Below are 5063 nucleotides of genomic sequence, written 5' to 3'. Positions count from 1 at the left end.
TTTAAAAAAAAAAAAAAAAAAAAAAGAGGAAAAGTGAAAAAGGAAAAATTGAGGAATCCGAGGGTCAACCCGACACCGAACTCGATGCGCCTGATAGTGTGTCTACTCGGGTGAAGAGTGGAGTCCGAATTCCACAGATCAAGCCCACTCTCGATGAAGCCCAAGCTGCTAACCCTACTCTATTTAAAGGATTTGAACCCTTCTCCCTCAGCAGCACAAATCGATAAGTCTCTCAACCGTAAAGCTTTTTGTTTTCCTACTTTCTATTCTCTCTCAAACTCGAGTGTTCTTTGATTTTTCTGGGAACTAACCCTATTAATCTCAAAGTTTAGCTTTTCTTTCTTCTCAAGGATTCGATAATGGAAACAAACATGAAAACCTACCAAAGGAAGGGAAGAAGATCAACCTCCACCGCTGCTACAACCAGAGGTGATACCGTCGAACCTCGAGAATCCCAAGGAAGAGGAGACATTCCGCATTCCCAACCGCTGGCTGGACGTTTTGCTTCTCCAACCCGATGCTCAACCCGATCCGTTACCCGATCCGGTGCTCAAGCAACCGATCGTGTAGACTAACGAGTTCGCTCACCAAGTCCGATGGCGAGTGCTGTTCGCCGATCTCCTCGACGTAGGGACCTATCTACGTCTGAGAAAACTGTTACCGACCCCATGGAGGTCGACTCTAACGCTGGTGGAGGAGAGCCAGAGGAGATCCAAACGTCGCGGTTAAGGAGCAGAGCCGCGGTTGAAAGAGGGAAAAGACCAGCTTCTGAGAAGGCTGAGAAGGTGGCTGAGAGAGAAGCTGATAAGCGGATTTTCACCCAGGGTATCAATTCCCTATGCAGTAGTAGTACAAAGGGTTATTGATAGACAAGTTTTCACCCAGGTTATCAATTCCCTATGCAGTTGTAGTACAAAGGGTTATCAATCCAAATGGTTGTCTATTGCTAGCAGGAAGGATATGATCAGAACGTTACAAGTCAAGCCAAGCAGACAAGGTTTTGATCTAAGAGTCCTAGAATAAATGAAAGACAAGTATATAAACAAAGAAACCACACGACCTAAGCACTCGATGCAAGCAATCGAGTGCATGATCGTGTGGGGTGATCGAGTAAGCAATTAGGATATGAACAGCTCGAGGTATTACTCAATACAGTTTATCGTGTACCTGATCGGGTAAGTGGTCGAGTAATGAAAGAAAATGCAAACAATTAAAATACGAAAGCTTCTAAGGATGGGGTAATTGAATCCTAAGTATTCTTGATCAGTACAGATGCCTTACATGCCTCAAGCAATTATTTCCTAAACAATGAATCTCTAAAACTTTGTTACCACACTCTCGCACTAGCAAAAATCAACCTTGATCACTTCCCTACCCAACTCTCGTTGGAGAAACATGACCAAGTAGGCATTAAGATCGATTCATTATTGTCAGTAAACCATAACTCATCTAATCTCTTACGGAGAGCGAGTGAACCTCTAGCATTGGCTGATTCAAGCATCTCATATACACCTCTCGGTGGTAAAACAGCATTAAGAACACCAACCTAGAAGGAAATCTATCAAACATTTACAATCAAACTAAGGCATCCTAACCGATCAAGAACGCAAAATCATCTATCCCATCCATAGAAACTTTACTACACTACTCGGACATAATAACAAGAAACATAACAACGAATAAGAATGAAAATTGCATTATATTAAACGGTAGTGTAAAGTAGAAAGAGTACAAGATAGAAATCTAAGAAAAATGATAAAAACTATGAAAGAAAATGTAAAAACAAAAGGAAAAGTGTTTGAGTCGTTTAGTTCTCTCACAGAAACTCTCGCTCTCTGGTTTGAGGGTCTACGGCGTGCTCCTTTGCGAGCTAGGAGAGGAGGGGGTTTATATATGGAAACCCTTTTGACCTAGCTTCCCAGACCTGCCCGATGGTCTACTCGATGGGGTACACGAGGATGAAGTCGGGTTACTCCTCGGGTGGATCTTCGGGTTGTTCTTTATGCTCTTGGATCCTTCTCGATCGTGTTGGGGTTCAGACTTGTTCTTCCAGCTCGATGGCTTCTTCGGGTACATGTTCGAGTTTGTCCTTGTTTTACCCCATTTTAGGCTCTTTAGCACCTGTTTTCATCCAAAACATGCAAATGCAAAAATGCAACACCCTAAATGGTCTAAAAGTGAATTTCTACAGTTAATGACCTAAAAATGCTAAGTTAAGATTATGTAATATCTAGCAATTGAAGCTCGTGATCGTTCACATTCCCAGTCTCTTTTCTAGCAAAAAGAGTGCATGCGAGGGACTTGTGAAAATACCTCAAAACGGGGCTCCTTATTTGAGCGGATTTGGAGCTTGTGGACTTGTAGGGGAGCTTGTCTCCTATTGTCATCCATAGGGACCTCATTTCTTTCTTGCTAACCTCCATTCCTTCTCCACTGCCAGCTTTTAAGCCATACAGCGTCTCCATCTCTTTGAAACTGAGCCGGTACTCCTTGTTCCTCACGGAGAAGGTGATGAACCCGATCCCCCTAACGGGTAGTCCTCAAAGTAGTGCAGCTTCAAGATCGAGAGAAAGTGGACCGTCTCCGTCTCATAGGCTTCAAGGTGGGATCGCATCATTTGGCCCAGGTGGCACATGTCGAACAAGAACTCAACATCTCTAGCGATGCCCAACTGCTTCATGGTCTCACGGTGAGGGTATCGGGTACCGAAAAAGCTCATCTTCCGGAAGACCTTGAAGAGTCTTGCCGGAGTCTCCACCTCCTTTTGCTTCAGCCTCCGCGAGGCTTGGCGTGTTCTTTCTCTCTGCTCCTCCTCTCTCTCTTGGTTTTCCTCCTCTGCTCGTTGATCCTCTTCCTCAACTGCTCTCTCAGTTACCCTCTCAGCTTTCTCTGAAGCTGGTCTCTTCCCTCTTGCAATCGGAGCTCTACTCCTTGATCGAGAGGTTTGGATCTCCCATTGCTCTTCTCCTCCAGCATCAGAATCGACCTCCATGGGGTCGGTAACGGTTCTTTCGGATGTAGACAGGTCCCTACGTCGAGAAGATCAGCGAACAGCACTCGCCATTGGGCTCGGTGAGCGAACTCGGTGGTCTACTCGATCAGTTGCTCGAGCATCGGATCGGGTGACGGATCGGGTGACGGATCGGGTTGAGCATCGGGTAGGGGAAGCGAAATGTCCAGCCAGCGGTTGGGCATGCGGAACGTTTCCTCTCCCTTGGGACTCTCGAGGTTTGAAGGCATCACCTCCGGTTGTAGCAGCGGTGGAGGTTGATCTTCTCCCCTTCCTTTGGTAGGTTTTAGCGATTGGCTCCATTGTCGAATCCTTGAGAGAAAAAGCTAAGCTCCAAAGTTAATAGCGTTAGTTCCCAAAGAAAATCGAATAAGACTTGAGGTTGAGAGAGAATAGAAACTTTGGAATATAAAAACTCTAGGGTTGAGAGAAACTTATCGGTGATGCTTGGGGAGAGGGAGTCGAAACCCTTAAGTAGACTAGGGTTTGGTTGGTGGGCTTCACCAAGAGTGGGCTTGGCTTGTGCAATTCGGACTCCACTCGCCTCCCGAGCAGGGAAACGATCAAGCGCGTTGAGTACGGTGTCGGGTTGACCCTCGGGTTTCCCAATTTCCTCTTTTACTTTTCCATTTTTTTTTTATAAAATTCAAAAATAAAAAATGAGATAAAACAAATAAATCAAAATTAAAACAAAACAAAAGATACCTTTGGGACTTCCTCCCAAGTGAGCTTGTTTAAAGTCGCTAAGCTTGACTCTTCATGCTCCTTAAGCATGGGTTCTTTCAGAGAGAGGTTTTGGGATCCTCTCCACTGTAGTAGGCCGGTTCAACAGAATTTCCAGGTTTTGTCCAGGTTCTAAGGCAAAAGTGGTGTTGACCTCCTCAAGATGTTTGACTTTCCTCTGCTTGGTCTTAGTGGAAAAGGCTTGACCATCAATGGTTGGCCTCTTAATTCCCTTCTTCACATCAAACTCCATCTTGAAGTGCTCACCATGCTCTATTCTGATCTTCCCTTGCTTTACCTCAATCACAGCACCAACTGTTGTAAAGAATGGTCTTCCCAGGATCAGTGGTCGTATGGTTCTTTATCCATGTCAAGGATCATGAAATCAGTAGGGACTTCCACTCTTCCAATCCTGAGAGGCAGATTTTCCAGGATCCCAGTCGGATGCCTGACCGTTCTATCAGTCAGAACCAAATACAGATCACTTGGTTTAAAACTGGTGAATCCCATCTTGTTGGCTACTGACAGCGGCATAATGCTAACTGAAGCTCCAAGGTCGCACAAACAATTCTTGAAGATCTGAAGTCCTATCGAGCATGGTAAAGTAAAAGAGCCAGGATCTTCCGATTTTTCCTCGATTCGCAGCGCAGGATCCAAGCACACTCCACTTCTGAGAATCTCAAACCCAATTTCCTTGACAGCTTCCTTAACCTCATTCTCCAATCGAGCTGCTTCCTTGGGAGCTTCCTCCTGAAGCTCGTGTGGTGGCAAAAGTTTAGGTGGTGGAGCCTTACGCTTTGCCATACGCTCTGCAAGCGCCTCCACCTGGATGTCAAGTGTAGCATTGAACCTTTCCTCTAGCTCCCTTTCTGCTGTTGCAGGTGGTTGAGGCTAATCTCTCTTCTCAACATCTACTCGATGCATCATCCGATCACCATCATCGGGTAGGTGATCGGGTTCCACCTCGGGTTGTTCTTCAATTTGTGATTCTCGAACTAGTGCTCGATCATCAACTCGACCAGTCTCCTCTGGTGAAGGCTCGGGTTTATACTCGGATATATAGTACTTGGCCTCATTTTTCATTGGGTGATCCATATCCTCCCCATCCTGATCATCACTGTCCCCAGTGAGGTAGTCCTCATAGTCATTATCAAGGAAGATGGCTTGGGCAGTGGCATAATCCTTAGGGTTTTGAACAGCCTTTCCTGGGAGTTGGTTAATCTTTGGGGCCGGTTGGTTGTTGTGGTGGCCTTTGAGGTATCTAACCTTAGTGTTGAGTGATTCGTACTTGGCGTTCAAATCATTGTATCCTAAGTCGATCTTGTTGCTC

The sequence above is a fragment of the Camelina sativa genome, chromosome 4 (assembly GCF_000633955.1).
Source record: "Camelina sativa cultivar DH55 chromosome 4, Cs, whole genome shotgun sequence".
NCBI classification, from domain to species: Eukaryota; Viridiplantae; Streptophyta; class Magnoliopsida; order Brassicales; family Brassicaceae; genus Camelina; species Camelina sativa.
This window is presented reverse-complemented; position numbering follows the sequence as displayed.